Source organism: Pinus tabuliformis, chromosome X, assembly GCF_031772625.1.
Source record: "Pinus tabuliformis cultivar Carrire ecotype Pingquan chromosome X, CPIR1, whole genome shotgun sequence".
Lineage (NCBI taxonomy): Eukaryota > Viridiplantae > Streptophyta > Pinopsida > Pinales > Pinaceae > Pinus > Pinus tabuliformis.
In genome coordinates, this window is record NC_142308.1 from 1,564,298,763 (window position 1) to 1,564,319,028 (window position 20,266).

The window sequence follows — 20,266 nt, forward strand, 5'->3', positions numbered from 1 at the left end:
AACACACGACGCTACCAAACTCTTCGTTGAATGAGTATGGGTGTATTTTTGGATCCCACAGATGATTATATTAGATCAAGATAGAATGTTCCTGAGCACATTTTGGTCGATCCTCTAGACATTATTGGACACCAATCTCACAAAGTTGACTTCACTCCATCCCTAGACTGATGGCTAGATAGAGGTCATGAACAAGATGATAATGCACATACTACACATGTACAACTCCAAGCATCCATGAACATGGGATGAGAGACTTCCTTATGGGAAACACAGTTATAATGGAGCTCTCACTAGCTTTATTGGTCATACCCCTTTTCAAGTCGGTTGTCGGAATTATGAATTATGTGTAGTCCTTGATGGAAACCTACCTAATCAGTTGTCCTTGATGACAATGCTGGTATCCTAAATTGCCCTATTTTCTACCCCATTTCTATCAATATAAACCTCTGTTTTATCTTTATAAAAGACCCTTCTTTCCTGCACTGGTACAAGATGGTTACCCTTTTCCTACGCATGCTCATATTTTATATTAAGATTTATTACAACACTTTATTAATCTTTTTATATAGATTTCGTGCCTATATACATATTTGTTGTAATCATTGAACTTAGTGTTAATGACGAATGAGTTGACAAGTGCGGGTAGATTCCTACACCACCACTATCTGAGATTTTCGAGAAGCTATCTTCCAAGAGGACGGATCTCGATCTTCGACTCCGAGTCTAACTATTGATGAACTAAAGCAGGATAATAGGTGGCACACATTTATGGATTTTTCTCCAAAGTTAGGTTACGACCAAGCAAAGTTATAACCACTAGCCAAATTTGTAATTTCGGTTATCTAAGTTTGTTCGACTGAGAGACCTGAACGAGAATTATCTGTAATTAGTGTAAACGGCCTAGAGAGGAAAGGATATATATGATGTAGATTGTATATAGGAAGCTTATGAACCATCGAATATCATTTTGGTTTATGTAATCTAGTTATCGCCTCACTTTGGGGATGGACTACTCTGTAATGTAATTTTCCAAATCGAGTAATACAAGGAACCGTTATGATTAGCATGTGCAACGTTTAAATTCATCTTTGATGTAGCTTTGAAGTTTTGACCTCTTTCTTTCATTAGAAGGGGAACAAGTTGGTTGGCTAGGGCCCAACCAACCCAGCTCGTTTACCCTTCTCGCATTCGTTATTCAGAAAAACAGTGTGGTTATTTCTTTTACAGCTGTGTCATGTAGTAGTTTAATCACTAATCTTTATGTTCTGAATTAAAATGTCTTCTGTAGCCTATGTGTGAAATGGATCCATGGTTTGAAGATTAGTTGTGTTTGTTTTGCTTATGAAATATCTTTCTCGCATTTCCTTTACTCTTGTTCTCTATTTTAATTAATTTTCAAATGGATTGTGCAAGGAACTCCTTCATGCACCAGTGCAAGATGTTACCTGCACCTTGGTTTAGTCATTCGTTGTAGCAAACATGTAATCACTTACCTACATTTTACTTCTAGTTATTTCGCAACGAATGAATCATTAATTGAGTGACTATTTTTTGTATTAAAATTTCATCTCTAAAATATGTGGAAGTAGTTATATCGAATTACCACATTATACTTCCAAAGAATATCATCATTGTGGGTAAAGTAGCAACATTGATTAACAAATGCAAAGTACTTAGGCTACTGTTTGATTCCTTTAAAGTGATTTTATTTCATGAAGTTTATTTCCTTTGCCAAGTTTAATGAGTTGAATAATTTCCTTTTTCACAGATAGTTTACTTCAAAATTTCATTTACAGTTGCAATTCTTTTCCAACACATATTTCAGCTTTCAAAAGTAATTTGGGAATTGAGTAAAGGGAACTCTGTTTTGGTGAAAGAGCAAGTCTCTTTACATAGAAACATAGTGCTCTAAGCCCTGAAGCTTAGAGCACCTTCACTCAGACATAAGTCTTCAGTAAGGAAGGTCAAATATACTCTTACACGGGAATATTGTACCTACACTAGTGCAAGTAGATTGCAACAGTACAAGGACAGGTTGTTTGTGTGAGAGGAAGATCATAAAGAGGATAGGATTTTGCAAGGGCCCACTTGTCAGACTGTTTGCCATCCATCTAAAGATGAACATAGCATTTCATTCTAGCATTTAAGATTGTTTCCATCGTGTGGGATTTCTTTACCTGATTTACTTGCAAATTATCTTTTACATTCCAGCACTAGAGTTGCCTTAGTGTTAATTACCTTTCCAATTGTTTTCTATCTGATCTTGCAAAGAATTTCCTTTAAAGAAGTAGGATTAGAAATAGGAAAATTTCATACCATTTCTAGCATTGCCTGTGCTTCGTCTCTAAGTTTACGAAACCCTCGTGTTGACAATTAAGTCTTGAGGAGTTTTCTCAAGCGCAATTCCTGCACCCAATAGACAACCTACTTCATGAGTTGTTCTTTGATGGAAACTAGCTTGATACATATGTCTACATGTGTCTAAAGATTTGCCAGATTGTTTTGACAAAGGCATATCATTTCCGAGGTAGAGAAATGATAAAGTTGAAATTTCAAGAAGTGTGCATGGGTTCTGTTAAGTAAAGTCGCGTACACACGTGAGTATGAAGAAGAAAAGGTGCATATAGTTTCCACACCATGGTATTCTAAATACCAGGGGTCCTTAGCATGGTATTACCCTATGGTATTGAGATCAGCAACAGATGTTTTGATCCCATCTAAGAAAACCATCGACCGGAGTATGGTTTTGGCTTGTGATATTGGATAAGGGCTAGACTAGATAAGGAGATGAAGATCAAAGTGATAAGTTGTGAAAGTAATGTAAATTTTATGAATAGTTAGATCTAAATAAAATATGCATGTAATGGGCTATTGATGCTTTTCTTGATCTAAAAATAAGTATGCACCCACGAGTTTAATGATGGATCATACCCTATAGTTATAATATCAGAATCATGATTATGAGATTATTTGATTTCGGTTGATAGCACCTTAGCGCATGATTTTCTTGTGGATGCCGAGATCTGGGTATGTCCGAAGTTCTTTATTGTAGCAAAGATTTGATTATGAAATTACAATTTTTTACGTGGGTTTTATAATGTTTAAGGCACACACACACATGAGTGTGTTTCTAGTAAGTTGCATACACACGGGTTTATTTGTTAAAAAGTACGAACCCACACGAATATGCTTTAAAGAAAGCATGTACATAAAGTAGGGTTTTGATGAAAAGGATGTCTGATCAGTTTAATCAGTTTTGATGTATTTATGTTGTCTGTCAATGAAGTATTCTTGATGATATGGGGATAAACAATGATTTTCTGGTCATGGATTGATTGATCGATTGAAAAATGTTGAATTTACTTGTTGATTATGATTGAAGATCAATGAAGGTTTTTTGGTTATTTCCAGAATGATGCAGTAAATCTGCATGTTTTCTTTACAATGGTAATGGTTCAGTTTTCAGTTCCAAAATTTTAAGATTTGTACGCAGGTATGCTTCATGAAAAGTGCATACACACACGGGTTTTCTACTGCAAATTAATGTACATATTTTGACAGATGGTTTACCAGGGTATGCAATAACATAATTTGGTTTCTTTGATGTGTAGTATGTTTTGTGATATTCTGGTTATAGTGATCTCACTGTTCAAGTTGATTGGTTGAGTTTTAAGTTGATTCAGTGACTGGGTTTTAGTGATTGGTTAGTTCTGTTGGTTGGTTCAATGGTTGAGTTATAGAAATAAGTTTCAATTTTGATAATTGGTTTTGAGCTTAAATGTTGGTAGTGGGTCCAGTCTAAAAATTTGAGGAAATGTGGCCTATAATATGTGATGTGTTGTAGTAGGTGGATCCAATATGAAAATTTATGAAATGTGGTCCCTAAAGGTGTTGAGGATTGGAGCCTTGAATGAGGAGGTTGGAGCTTCCTTCCAGTGGTAGATGGTAAATCAGAATCAGGGGGTTGGAGCTCCCTTCTAGTAGAATCCGAAGAATGAGAGAAGGTTGTAGCCTTATGAAAGTGGGTTCTTGAATATTGGTATGATTTTGCACCAGTGCAAGATTGTAAAAGATTTTATTTATATTAAAAATAATATAGATAAGACAACAATTGGTGGTTTTTTACCGCATTAGGTTTCCAGCTTAAATACCGGTGTTCATTTGCGCTGCTTACGTGTGATGGTTTATTTTGTTCTTACTACACATGGTTACTATATATTTAATGTTTAATGAAGTACTGATGCATTGGATCAAAATAAATAGAAGATAAAAGGTAAGTTTATTGGATACAAGATAGTTGTGTTAAGAATAGCCATGTACACACGCGGGTTCCCTTCTATAAAGTCACATACAAAAATTTGGAATGAAATTGAAAATTTTAATGATTTGAAAATACTGATTCACCCCCCCTCTCAGTATTTTTCCCAACAAATGCGATCAAAGCAGGTCCTTTGGCAGAAGCTTGGTCGCTTGAAGGAGATCCATCAAGATAATGGGAAAGAAGCAAAAGAAGCAATCAACTCAAAGAGAGAAAATATTGAATGGAAGAAGATATTCAGACGCACCCCACTTTCTATTGATCAAGAATGAAGAAGCATTATCAGGTATGGGACTTTGTTTTGAATGTGATCCATTTCCTTGTCTATGAAATAATCACAGTGATGAAGATGTTGAGCTTGATAAATACTATCAATTGCTTATGGAATTTTTAGATGCGTTTGATGATAATTTCATGGATTCCCTAGAAGAAAAGGATATTTTTATTGAAGAAATATCTAAGCTTAAGTTTTTTTTAGAAGACGCTAAATTAGCAAAAGAAACTTTGAAGAAAGAAACCATAGAAAAGGAAAAGCATAATGAGAAGGTAGAATGTGAAATAATCAGTCTAAGGAAAGAACTTAAGAAAGAAAAAATTATTAATCTTAGGATTTCTAAAGGATATGAAACCTTGGATGAAATCATCAAAGTTCAATGATCACCTCTTATAAAGATAGGTCTTGGAGACTATGAAGAAACATCAAAGACTATAAAGTTTTCTATAAAAATAGAAAGTTGTCTCGATGTAGTAAATAGAATTATCAACATTAGAATTGGTCTACACATCTACTACAATTTCACTTGAAAATTAAATACAATAGATTTCCTCATTCGACCCCAAGTTGTAACACTGACTACTATTATCAACTCTTGTGGCCACGAGACCCCTGGATGGTCATAACAATACAAAAAACGATTTAGAGTTTGCCACCACATACGAGATGTTAGTGTATGTCAAGAAATTTTGATATTTCCACCTCCAAGATCCATTATTATGCTACTTAGGCCGCCTTTGTGTTCCTTCAGGTGTGTGTGCCAAGTTGATTTTGGAGGTGCACTACAATTGGGTCGTAGGATGCTTTGGTGCAGAGAAAACTATGGTCATGCTACAAACGTATTTTTATTGGTGAAAACTCTGACAAGAAATTGGAAAATATATCAAATCTTGCGTTGCCTATGCCATCACGAAGCCAACCATTAAGAAGCAAGGCATGTACACTCCTCTTCCTCCTTCCAGCCAGCCCTGGGAATCCATCTCAATGGACTACCTATCATGCCTCCCTTTTACAAATCATGGTAATAACTATGTATGTTTGGTCATAGACATATTTTCTAAGATGGCTCTATTTTCAACTTGCAAGAAGAGTATCATTGCAAAGGAACTGCCAAACTCTTCCTTGAACATGTATGGGTGTATTTTTTGATCTTGCAGACCATTATAATGGATTAGGATAGCAAGTTCCTGAGTAGATTTTGGTTAAGCCTCTATACATTATTGGATACTAATCTCACTAATTTGACTACATTCCGTCCCCATACTGATGGTGAGATAGAGGTCGCAAACATGATGATAGTGCACGTACTACAAATGTACAGCTCCAAGCATCCATGAACATTGGATGAGAGCCTTCCTTATGTGAAACATAGTTATAACAGAGCTCTCCATAGCTTGACTAGTCATACTCCTTTTCAAGTGGGTCTAGGATTTCATCCATTGTGTCCTATTGATGTTTCCATGCCTCATGCGACTATAATTTTCACATGTATAGTCCGAGGATGGTAAAGGAACTCGATTTATTATACGAATCCAACACATCCACTAGTAGGTTCATGACATCTTGGATTATTATAACTCCAAGTACAAGCAATGACATGATCAACATTGAGAGCCACACAACTTTTAGTTGGGAAAAAAATTTTGGTTGCATTTGCAGAAAGAATGCCTTGCCAGAGCCCATTAAAGGCTCAGACCACTCTGTTATGCACCTTACACAATAACCAATGTTATGGGAGGAAATGATTTTGAGCTCAACATTTCCCCATTCATTGGCTTGCACCTAGTGTTCAATGTTGCCAGGCCAGGGTAACTCCAGACTTGGCAGAAAAAACTGATTGATATATTTCATTAGGTAACTATTGTTTATATACATGAATGTGACTGATCAGTTCATCTTCTTGATGACTGTTCACATTCTGGGTACACCCAACCGCTAAGGATTAGGTGTCAACAATTCCCCCCCTTAATCTGAAGGGATGTTGGTGAGTCCAAGCATTGCTCTGAATCTTTCAAGCTTTTCTCTTCCAAGTGCTTTGGTGAAGATGTCTGCAATTTGCTCATTTGTGGAACAATGACGGAGATGGATTGTTTTGGCCTCAACATGATGTCGGATCAGATGATATTTAGTATTGATGTGCTTAGTACGATCATGGAACTCTGGGTTCTTGGCCAACTTTATTGCAAAGGTGTTATCAATCATGAGTGGAATTGATTGTACTTGTTTTACCTGCAAATCTTCAAGAATTTTCCTGAGCCACACAATTTCTTTCGTTGCTTTAGCTGCTGCCACGTATTCTGCTTCTATTGTGGAATCTGCTGGAACTGATTGTTTGCGTGATCTCCAGGAGATAGCTCCTGATCCAAGACTCATAGCATATCCTGAAGTAGATATCCCAGTTTCTTTGTCTCCATCGAAGTCTGAATCAGAGTATCCAATCAAGCTGAAGTCGTCCACTTGTGTATACTTGATTCCAAGGTCTTGAGTTCCCTTCAAGTACCTTAGAACTCTTTTTGCAGCAGACCAATGTCCCTCACAAGGCTTTTGCATAAACCTGGAGAGGATTCCAACAGCAAATGAAATGTCTGGTCTGGTAGTAGTGAGGTAGATGAGACTTCCTACAAGCTGTCTATACTTTGTTGCATCCTCAAATTCCTTTCCTTCAATAGATGTGAGCTTTAAGTTTTGTTCCATTGGAATAGAAAGAGGATTGCACTTTGTCATGCCAAATCTGTTTAACAAATCTCCAATGTATTTCTTTTGAGAAAGAAATATGGATTATGGATGTTGGGTTACTTCAATGCCAAGATAATAATGAACATAGCCCAAATCAGTCATTTAAATTTTTTTTCCTAATTCTTTCTTTATGGATGCAATATAGCTTTCATTGTTCCCTGTCATTAAAAGATCATCTACATATACCACAAGATATACAATTGTTTTGCCAACTTTCTTGACAAATAAAGTTGCATTATCAAGACCAAAATGATTGAAGTTGAGTTTTAGAAGATGCTCTGTTAGTTTTTCATACCAGGCTCGTGGTGCTTGTTTGAGGCCATACAAGGACTTCACAAGTTTGCATACTTTATGTTCATGTCCTTTCACAGCAAATCCTTCAGGCTGGGACATAAAAACATTCTCTTTTATATCTCCATTCAAGAATGCAGTTTTTACATCCATTTGATGGACTTTCCAACCGTTCTGAGCAGCTAGTGCAAAGAGTGTCCGGATGGTGGCCCATTTTGCTGTGGGGGCAAAATTTTCCTCATAATCGACCCCTTCCTTCTATGCAAAACCTTTTGCCACAATCCTAGCTTTGTGCTTGTCAAGTGAGCCATCAGCTTTGTATTTGTTCTTGTATACCCACTTGCAGCCAATTAGTTTGGTTCCAAATGGAGGGTCAACCAGCTTCCAAGTGCCATTCTTTATGAGGGCATCATACTCCTTTTGCATTGCTTCTTTCCATTCATCATGAGAAGCAGCTTCTTTGAAGGAGGTTGGTTCAAAATCTGTAGACAAGTTCAATTCATAATCATAAGTAACATCCATATCAACAGGTGAATTAGAGTCATCTACATCACCTCCATTTTGTCGGTTTGAATTTCTGGTTCCTATTTTTCCAATTTCATCAGGATGAACACTTTCAAGTGTCTTTGTCAGCCACTTTGGGGGACCTTTCTGAGATGGTCCAGGCTACTTTGTTGATTGAGTTGGGACTGAATCAAGATTGAGTCTCCCAATTCTATCAATTACATCACTTAAAGCATCATCCGTTGTTGGAGTTTCATGCAGGGGAGATTGTGTTTCAGAAGAAGATTCCACATGTTGATCTAGTATAGGAATCCCCCCTTCAAGATGTGGAATCTAATTATCAAATTCTTGAAATGATTTCGTTTTTGCGAATCTATCCAAGCGATCAAGTTGCCGCTCAACAACATTGTCAGATTTGGATGATTCAAGGAAAATGACATCTCTAGATAGAACAAACTTTTTATTTACTTCATCATAAAGGCGGTATGCTTTAGAGGTGTTTGAATGCCCCAGGAAGATGCACTTACGACTTCTAGCACCAAGTTTGTTTCTACGTACCTTTGGTATCAAAGCATAACAGGTGGAACCAAAGATCCTGAGATGTTTTACCGAAGGAACATGTCCATACCACAATTCATAAGGAGTCTTGTTTCTTATAGCATTAGATGGACATCTATTCTTTATATATGCAGCACATAGAACAGAATCAGCCCAAAACATTATCTTTACATTTTTGAAGAAGAGCATGGATCGCACCATATTCAAGATTGTTCTTTTCTTTCTTTCAGCTACACCATTCTGTTGGGGATTATAAGGCACAGTTGTTTGATGTTTAATCCCATGTTGGCGGAGATATTTTTCAAATTCATTTGATGTATATTATTTTCCATTATCAGTGCAAATAGACCCAATATGAGATTGTGAATCATTTTCAATCCATTTATGAAAATTCTTGAATGTTTGAAAAGCATCAGATTTGTTCTTAAATAAATAAACCCAACACATTCTGGTGTAATCATCAATAAATGTCATGATATCTTTATTTCCATTTGCAGAAGGAACAGGCATTGGACCACATAAATCTTAATGAATGAGTTCAAGCTTCCTATGTGCTCTTGAATGTGAATCATGAAAAGACTGTTTGCTATGCTTTCCTAGAATGCAAGCATCACATTGCTTATGTTTCCTAGGAATTGTAGGCAAACCAGCAACACCATTTTTCTTCAATAAGTGGAGACTGTCATAGTTTAAATGTCCAAATCTAGCATGCCATAATAAACTTGATGGAAGTGTACCTTCTTCATGATGAGAAATATATGAGAAATGTTGTGCATGAGCAGAGGTTCCTTGCAGTTTGAGAAGTCTTTCTTCTTCTATTCCCCTCATGACAAGTGAGTGGTCAGATGCTTTTCTTACCTCAAGCTTGCCATCAAGCATATGAATGGAGTGACCTTGCTGACGGATGTGGACCAAGGACAACAAGTTTCTCTTGAGCTGTGGGAGATATAGAACATGATCCAGAAGAAAGTCTGGAAGACCAGGCAGTTTAAGCCTGATTGTGCCAAGCCCTGATGGCTTGATTTTTGACTGATCTACAAAGTATACTGCTCCATCAACATTGTCAGTGAAATCTTCAAAAAAATCTTTCCTATGAGTCATATGACAGGTTGCTCCTGAATCAAGAAACCAATCATTTTTCGAAGAAGCAAGTGAAGCATTAAACAAATCTTCATTTACTCCAATGTTACATTGTGCCTCAATATAGTGAGGAGATTCAGGTGCTTTACCTTTGTCTGTATCATCAGTTTTGCCTTTCTGCTGGTTTCTTTTCTGCTCAATTTTGTCCCATGGTAGCTTGCATGTATAAGCATCATGTGATCCATTTCATTTGTAGTGAATGCAATGCAGATCTGCCTTTTCTCCTTGAGAATGTCTGCCCCCCTGCCTCTAAAATATGTTTCTCTTCCTCTTCGTCCACCTCTTCCTCTTGTAGAATCTTGAGCAGGATGCTTTTCTTTATGAGCAAGGAAAACAGTCTCTTTAGAAGATTCAGGGACTGTCTTCTTTCCAAAGGCTTTCTCTCTTTCAGCAAACCTTTTCACAAGAGAATCAAAGGTTATATCTTTAAGATTTCCATTTGCTTGTAAAGACTCAAGATAATTGGAGTAAGTAGGATAGAGTGCCTTGAGAAAAGCAATAAGAGGGATATCCAGCTCAACCTTAGTGGATTTAATATAATGCATTATAGACTTTACTTCAGATGCAAGAGCAAGAGGATCATTATTTCTGAGTTCAAGAGTGAAGAGTTTAATCATGAGCTGAACAACTTCAAGTGCAGAATGTGAGTCATAGAGTTCTTTCAGCTTTTGTAAAGCTTCAAAGGAAGTTGAATAAGATGAAATATGATGACTTACTTCTTAATTTACAAATGCTACTATCAATGCATAGGCTTTGTTGTTCTTGTCTTCCCAAATGACAAGCTCTTTATCTGATGTAGGCTGCACAGGGTCTTTGTCTTCTTCTCCGACACATACTCCTTTACACAACTCATTATAGATGAGGGTGTGTTTTACCATCCGGGACCATTCAGGATAGTTCTCCTTGCCAGTGAGAACTATCCCTACCATAGAGATGATTGAATGAATTCTGTAAAAAATACTTCTGCTGATAAAAAAACTTTCTCACTTCAATATCACTTTAATGCTTTAACTTTTCAAAGCAGCATTACCATTCAAATGATAAAAAAAAACTGTGCAATATTACAACTGCTTTGAATGAACAAAACTGTGCAATACTATAGGCATTCAAATCAAAGGCTGATGATTTTAAATCCTTTCATCTGCATCTCCAAGTCTTAAATACTATAATCCTCTGAAACAAACGATGTGTAGACAAGCCAGACAAGTCCCTTCTTCTCAAATTCCTTATAAAAAAAAAACTAACAAATTAGTAGGAATTTGACTATCCTGAAGAGTGTGTAGCAATACACATTGATTTCAAAATCCACACATACTGCCGATCCTAAAGGAGTCCATGTATACAATCCAAATGTATGCACTTCTCATAAACTTTTGCGGACTCAACCAGAATGAGAACTAACATTCGATGGCCAAAAAAAAACAGGCCCATAATCATAAATCCATGGCGGAAGAGATCCTGGGACCTGTGGCGAATCACACAGTTAATTCACTCCAGGATCAATGCTTCTTCTTGCGTTCGGCGGCCGCCATTCTCTTGTGACAATGCACACAAAGTTGGGAGGAAGAAGCGTAGCTGACACACTAACGTCAAACCACGACAAACTTTAGATGCAGAAAAATTTGACGAGGCAGTTTGCTCAACTTTTAGCAGGGTGGGAATACACATACCAGGTTAAACAGTCACACAAATACCAATATTCACACAATGATTGAACCTGGAATAGCAACCGGAGGATGAGAAATAGGTTGTATGTCTTATTCTGTGTGGATTCCAGTATAGACAAGCACAAAAAACCAGAGGATGAGCAATGGCTCTCGGGCTCAGAAGATGAGCAATGGCTCTTGGGCTCAGAAGATGAGTAATGGCTCTCGGGCTAGGGCGCGAATACTGTGATGGTTTGGGGTCTCACTCCTTCTTGTAACTCGATGAACGTCTCGTCCTTGACATTTCCAGCTCCGGACGGTGTTGTTCTGGTGGATCCCAATCTTTCACACAGGTTAGGCTTAATGCATATACAGTAAATGGTAAAAAAAGAGATCAATGCTAAAGCATTGATATTTAACCGGTATTCAAAGCATTATCACGCAGAGGGCATTAAAGCCGTTGAGGCAGAAGAAATCAGGCTGCGCAGGAGCCAGTCGTCCTGCAGCGTAGATAATTCAAGATGTGAACGAACCTCTCACCGTCTCTGTCGATTCTGACAACGGAATCCTTATAATCTTTGGGCAAATGGCGGAGCACCAGGGCAGCGAGCATGGAGTCTTTATGCACGCACAGAGTCAAACGTTCAGGCTAGACAGACGTTCAGGCCAGACAAACGTTCAGGTAGATGCATTATGGCCAGACAAACGTTCAGGCAGATGCGTTATGGCCAGACAAACGTTCAGGCAGATGCGTTATGGAAAATTATGGAACAGAGGAGTTACAAGGAATCTGGGACCTGTGCTCTGATACCATGCCAGGCCAGGGTAACTCCAGACTTGGCAGAAAAAACTGATTGATATATTTCATTAGGTAACTATTGTTTATATACATGAATGTGACTGATCAGTTCATCTTCTTGATGACTGTTCACATTCCAGGTACACCCAACCGCTGAGGATTAGGTGTCAACAAATGTGGATCGCCTTCAACCATACTTTCCACCATTGTTGGACACATCTTACATTTTAGAACAACTGATGTCAACATAAAGAAATGCAGACTACATGGAAAATTCCACCGCCGATTGGATCATGGGCACACAGATCAAGAACACTTCTCAATAAAATATCCACCTGTATCGGGTTGTCCAAGCTAGCCAACTCCTACAACAAGATAAGTGGCTCACTAGAAACCACGTTCAATACAGGTTTCCCCATCTCATGGAGACACTCAATGTAATGGCGACCATTGCTTCCTAAGGGGGGAGGACAAATCTAGGTGGATATTGGTGGCCACTTGACTATTCCACTTGGAACCCCACCATTTATCATTTTAGTTTCCTTAATTGTAGCACAATAATATTATTTTTGGCATTTATTTGGGTCTTAATTTTCTAGAGCCATTTTTAGGCCCTAAATGGCATTATTTTATAAAAGAGGTAAATGTGAAGTTTACAATAAGATCTTTATAATCAAAAGTTGTAGTCCTTAGATAGATATTTCTAATGAGGTATCATAATTATCAAACAGGGATTGTATGCCAAATTTATGATCCCGGGAAGTTGATGTACCATTTTACCCCAACAGGATCCACATACATTTGGCGCTTCATCTCCTAGGATTTGTTTTTTTGATGTTTAGAGTTATCCATTGTTTCTTAATTATAGGTAGGCCTCTAAGCCTCATTTTAACATAGTTTAGAAGGCATGTAGACACCACATATCTTCTCAAAGATAAGCTACCATCACATGAGCTAGTTTATTTCCATTTTGCATGTAAGCAATTTTCAACACATTATTATTAATGAATTGAAGTTATGTTTTAGATGTATCTCTGTGTTTCTTCTTAAATCTATATTTCATTTCATTCCTTAATAAATATGGATCATCACCCCATTGAGTTGTTCAAGGAGGTCATCAATCTGTGGGATTGGATACCTGTTCCTGATAATTCTTTTATTTAGTGCCTGGTAATAAATGTAGAGTCGCCAGGTTCCATCCTTCTTCTTTAAGAATATAATTGGCCTCCCACATGGTAAGGAACTTAGTTGTATGTTCCATTTTTACATAACTTCAATATATACCACATGTTTTCTTCATTTTCTAAAAGAGAGTGGTGATATATTGACCAATTTGGCAGAGGTGCTCCAAGAGTTAGAACGATTGAATGCTTGAACTGATAGTGCAAAGATACCCCTACGGGTGACAAGAAGATTTCCATCTATTCTTCCATGACCTTATCCACCTGCCTCTGTTGCATGGAGGAAATCCTCCCAGATGCGATGGATGTGGCCACAATATTCCCCTTACTTTGAGAGTGAATCAAAAAGAAAAAAAACTTCCCAGATTGGGAAATGATCTTACTACAATACTTAGTAGAGATCAAAGAAATTGCAGTAGGCGGGGATACATCTGGCATCCTATATAGAATACTCCAAAAACTAATAATAATAGTGTGAGTCTTGGACTCATACGCAACTTGACACTTCCACAATTATGGTTGGCCTAATAATACATCACGAACTTCAAGGGGAGAAGCATCACATAGTTCCTCATCTGTAGATGACTTGCTAATGTAGGGTAGGTGGAATTGGGTTGGCTTATACGGAGATCTTGCCCTTCGTGGAGCCATCCGATGGTGTGCATATATGGGTGTGGTGTTATCGGTAGGCCCAACCACTTCATGAAATCAGCTGAGATGAGGTCCTTTTCAATTTTGATGTTGACAATGAGCTATAACGACAAACCGCATCCAATATGAGAGTGGAAGAGATGCTCACCCTTCTATGGAACTTTGGGCTTAGTCTTCTTTAGATTCATAGTGAAAACAATGTTTCTAGGTTCTGTATCAATAATTTGTTTTCCCTTGTTGGGGTCTACCTCTGATTCTAAACATGCATCTGATTCAAAAGCTTTTAATTCAGCCACCAGTGACTGCTTTGGGTGATACTCATTAATGTTGTGAATTTGGATCTTATGGAACTCACACCATTTTCCTATTTCTTTCTTCGTCTTCCCATTGTTATTCCTTGATTGTGGCTTCTATGGGTTTTCCTAGGTTGTTCCTTCTCCACTTAGTCCTTTCTTTTACATCTTGGAGGTGTTTTCTCCCTACTTCAGATTCTCATATCCAAAGGCTCGTTTATTTTGTTTAGATTTATGCTTGATCTTGACAGAATATTGATACACCATGCCAAGTGAGGAGATGTCTAAGAACTCCATTTTTTCTTGGATGTATCTATGTAGATAGCCACGCTACTTGAGCACCAGATGTTTCTCTGATTCCTTAATACCTAGCTTCATACATAAGGTATGAAAAATATTTGTTAACTCTGACATGTCTTGGTCCCTTTCCTATCGTAGTATGGTCCGTTTTATGTACTTATCTTCATAGCTATCGGAGGGGTAATATTATTCCTTAAAAATGTCTCAAAAATATTTCCAAGTGGGTGCAGATGAAAATAGTGAGGGTTCCTTCTTGACCCTCTGCTCATAGTAGTTTTCTCACCAATCCTTAATGTGGGGGGAATATTTGAGGAGCAAAAAGGTAATATTATTCCTATTGGAAAAATTATGGACTGAAAAATATCCTTCTAACAGATTTAACCATCTATCTACAACAATTGCTTCTATCAGGCCTTCAAATATGGGAATGTCAAATTTAACCTATACCTTAAAGGGGGTGGCACCTCTGAAGTGGCTGCTAGATAAATATGCTTCGCCTAGTGGTAACCAACAAAGGATTTGGGGTAAATTATCCATAATCGCATTCCCTTTTCATTTCAGGGCATCTTCAAGCAACCGTTTGATATTATCTCCCGCTCCTTCATCTTTGTTTTATTACACCATGGGAGGTTATTGGGGTTGGCGACGTTGGTCTTACAAGGGCTCAACTAGTTCAAGTCCCAAATCCTTATACTTTGATCTCGTTGGAGACATGCATAGAAAAATCGAGAAAGAGAAGACCGATTTGATACCACTGATCTAGATTTATGTAGGAAGGAAATGAAATAAAAATTTAAATAGGAACACAAAGACGTAGTGAAAAATGCACTTCAATTAACTAATAACAGATACAGATTTTTTTTACATGTAGGATGGAAACAAACTAGCTCGGATGATGGTAGCTTATCTCTGAGAAGAGATGTGATGACTAAATGCCTTTTGAACTCTACCACAGTGAGGCTTAGAGACATTTTTCTTTTTTAGAAGAAATGGAAGCCATAAACATCCAAAAATCTAACCCTAGGAGATGAAGTACCAAAATTTTTCAGCCCTGTTTGGATAAGTTGAAACGGAAACTTCTCGAGGTCATATTTTTGGCATATGATGCATGATACCTTATTAGAAATATCATTATGAGGAGAACAAATTTTCCCAACAAGAACCTACTTTAAGGGTTATTAGCTTGGCATTATTTCCAAAAAGCATTATTTAGGGCCTTGAAACGGCTCAAGAAGTTAAACACCCAAAAATTTGCCAAAAATGGAAATTTATGCTAGAATTAACGAAATTTAAAGGAAACAGTGTTGGAGGTCCAAGTGGAATAGACAAGTGACCAACAATATCCACTTGGATCGTAAACTCAATTCAATTTTGTTCATTTCGGTTCATTGAAAATAGAGGTGAACTCAAAACACAAACCGAATTGAAACCCAAACATGGTTAATAAAAAATTAATAAAACATTCCTTGCATTCGATTAAATTCGACTTCGGGTTCGTGTTGTCTTCAAAATTTATAATAAAAAAAATTAAAAATTAAAACCTTAAAGTTTCATGGGTACCTTAGTATCACACTTCGCTCTTGACTCCTACCGCAGTGTCACCTGCATCCATACTTGACCATTTCTACCCACGTGACATGTCCACACTCGAGTCTTGAGTCTTGACTCTCAATCCATGCATGTGGAGCCCTGATGCCTATGTTTTGTTTTGGTCATAGCTTATATCTCCCATTGCATCCTCGTCACTTGAGCCTTTACCTAGCACAACCGTACAATAATGCTATAATACCTATTATCTTGGATCAATTGTATTGAATGACTTCGCTGTTCAAGTAAAATGTATGAAAGGAACTCAGTATCATGATCCCATCAAATACGAGCTAATTGTAATAATCCAAATAGTATGTAAAATAATTTTTGTTTCCAATCCAATATTTTATTTTTGATTTCAAATTTATAGTTAAGATTTTTTACAAAAATATATTTTTATTTTCAATAATAAGAAAAATTAATATATATGGTGTGTATGTGATTATAATAAAATATTTTTTTATTCACATCTTTATATTTAATTAAAAAAAATTGTCGTAGATGTGTGTGTGTGTGTGTCAAATTTCTAGTATGTCGAATTTAATGCAAACCTTTATCACCAAAATCTTAAGTGTCAAACTTTATTCGAATTTCAAAGTCATCGAACCTAAATACGAACATGAACATGATGAATTATGCTTCACAATGCCTTCTCTTTTAATTCATTTCTCTTTAGGCCACGAGAGGGGAAAATCGAGATGGGCATCACCCAACTGATCTATGTCTTCACAATATAACCGTGGAGGGGGTCTGTTGACTCCAAGTCGTACCAAACATCTCTCATTAAAAGATCAGTTGGGAAAAAAGGGCTTTTCCAGCTACAAAGGTTCCAACATTAAATTCATAGGTTATGGGTATAGCCTTTTCATTTTAAGCAAGGCGAACCAACAATATTCCCTAAGAGTCTAATCTATCAATCATCTATTTTCTCCAACAAGTTCAATTTTAATAAATTAATAAATTCCAAGTAATAAAACAATGTTCTTTCTAGTAGCAGTTACCAATGATGGATTCATAGTTACATAAAATGTTTAAAAATGAAATCGTCAATGCATCGGATGTAACACACTCAAAAATAATGGAACCCTTCTTCCTCCTAGTGGCCTAGTTATAACACAACTCGATAACGTACTAGTAGTTAGGTTTGACTCCTTCAACTCTTAACTAGAGTTACAATATCGAATATACTAAATTCCTCTTCATCATGATGACATGTATAGCCCCTTTTTCTATGAATAATGGGGCTGACATGGCATCCTATAGAATTATGGTGGTAAGAATTGGAAGGTCAAGTTTTGAGTGGCATAACGTTTGCATACAGACTTAGATTAAAGTGATTATTGTGTCATTGGAAAGATATCTATGTTTATAATAAGAAAAAAAATGTGTTTCGTTGAAGAAGAAAATTCCCGCTCCCCCCAAGAAAAACATGGTTTGATGCCTCAAAATTCTCTTGAAAGGTTTGAGACCCCATTTTTCCAAACTGGGTCCTATTGGTAAAAATGGTCCTATGAGTTTATTCCTCCACTTTTTCCACTCTAAAAACATTGATATGGATGACAAAAAATATATTGATCCAATCTAGATCACATGTCCATGCTCGTATAAAGAATAAATGAACATGTGATTCATAACTATGTGAATCCATGAGATGAAATTCTAGCAAATGGCCACAAAGAAATACATAGTCAATACATGTAATAAACTAAAATATCATAGCCACTCGAAAATACAATTTGGATCTATATCATACTATGCATCAATAGGACTATGGACACATAGAAGAAAGGTTCCCAAAATTAGTGCTCAAATTACATAATGCGGTACAAACTCCAACACATCTTGGGAGGAGTGTCATTTAAGAATGAGAAGTTCCAAAGCCCAAGGTCATGTACTCAACCCCGATAGTATGGATCTACATAATGAAAATAGATGGTCTTATTTCAAGCATGGTATAAATCATCAGATTATCGATCATGGAGGTATACCATTAGTAAGCATAAGAGGACCTACCAATGATGAACATGGACCACAAGGTACTTAGAAAAACCCATGGGGCATGAATAAATATGCTGACATTGAACACTCATTGATTCGACCAATCATGATTCAATGAAGTAAACCTACTATTGATCACAAGGAAGCCTTCCATTCACTGCTACAAGCTCCAAGGTACTATGTGTTCCTAGACCTACCTCCCAGGGAAGTGTTGGGTGTGTGTTAAGGATGGGGGGTAGACCCAAAGATGGTGGCCGCACCTACCCATGGTTTTGTGCATGGGATATTCACATGGTTTTGGGCATGATGGTTGTCTAATCATGGTATTTTTTACATTGGATTAAGGGAACTACGGTTATGTTCTAATCTAAGGTTAATGGTTTGGGTTTTATGAATGATTCAACATGTATATATATGTATTGTAACATTGCGAGGAATATAAAAAAAATTCAATCTGGTAGTCTAGGTATTGGGATCTAGGGGAAAATATTTGTCTATATTTGTTTTATGTTCTCTCCATTATATATTTTTCTATTCTGAGAATACATTTGTAGGTAATTTTTGTACAGTATTAAAACCTATATTTGGTTTCAGACTTGTTTCGGCTTCAAGGGGACACCTTTGTTGTTAAGGGGTTTCTCTTGGGCCTATGGTAAACGTTGTTTAGTGGGAGATATGCAAGATCAATTCTTGCAGTGAAAGAAGATGGTGAACAATGGAAAGCTAGAGATTGGTAGATTCAATGTACAAAGTTTTGAGTTATGGAAGCCCAAGATGTAGGATCTGTTAGTGGCTAAATATTAGTGGATCGTGGTAGATCCAGATACTAAACCAATGGAAATGTCAACATAAGACTGAGAGAAGTTGCATCAAAAATCAAATAGAACAATACGGTTATGTATCTCAAATTTGAATCTATCAGAGGAAGGTACGTGAAGGATATGTGTGACAAGTTAGGGACTTTGTACCAATCTAAGTCTCTGGTGAACAAACTATTCTTGTGGAAAGGGTTGTATAACCTGAGGATGAAGGATGGAGACTTATTAACATAGCATCGTAATATATTTAGTATTGGGATAATACAGTTGTTATATATTGATATGAAAATTTCAAATGAAGGTAGGTGCATTAGTCTCTTGTGTTCTCTACTAGATTCATGGGATAGTCTAGTTGTTTCTATAGGTAGCAATATACCTGCCTTGACATTTGATGAAATAGTCTCACCCTTGTTGTACAAAATGGAGATGCCTTGTTTGTGTGAGGATGGTCCCAAAACATAAACAAAAATAAGTCCTTGAGTGGGAGATCTAAATCTAGAGGGAGACTTAATATCCTGGAAAACCTGTAAAGGTGTGCTGGAAATGCAGAAAGGAAGGGCACTACAAAAAGGTATGTAGAAAGGGATATGATGATGTTCCTTCTGTAGAGGAAAAATCCATCTCAAATGAAGTTGGGGATATGCACTTGGACTCTTCTTAATGTACACATGTAGATCATGAGGCATGGTTGATTGAATCATGTGCATCATTTCACTTCACTCCCCATATAGAGTGGTTCTGCGAGTACGAGAAATATGATGGTGGTGATGTATTCTTAGGGGATGAAAGGATTTCCATAATCATCGGACATGCAAAAGTCAATACTGAGTTGTAAGGTGGAAGGACTAGAACACTTCCTGGTGTTCTGCATATTCCTCCATTGGCCAAAAATATAATTTCTGTGAGTGAGATGGATGATGCAGGTGTAAAAGAAGTGTTCAAGAAAGATACCTACAAGATGTATCAGGGAGAATGGGTATTGATGTGGGGAATTCAGATTGGAACTATGTACAAGCTTCTGGGTAGCATTTTTATTGATTGGCGTAGAAAATTCTATGGTTCTTGACAGTGGAGCATAAAACCTAGTGGTCTTTGGAGAAAATACCATTCTATGGAATCAAAGCCTTGGAAATATTAGAGAGAAGGGCCTTAGAATACTACATGGT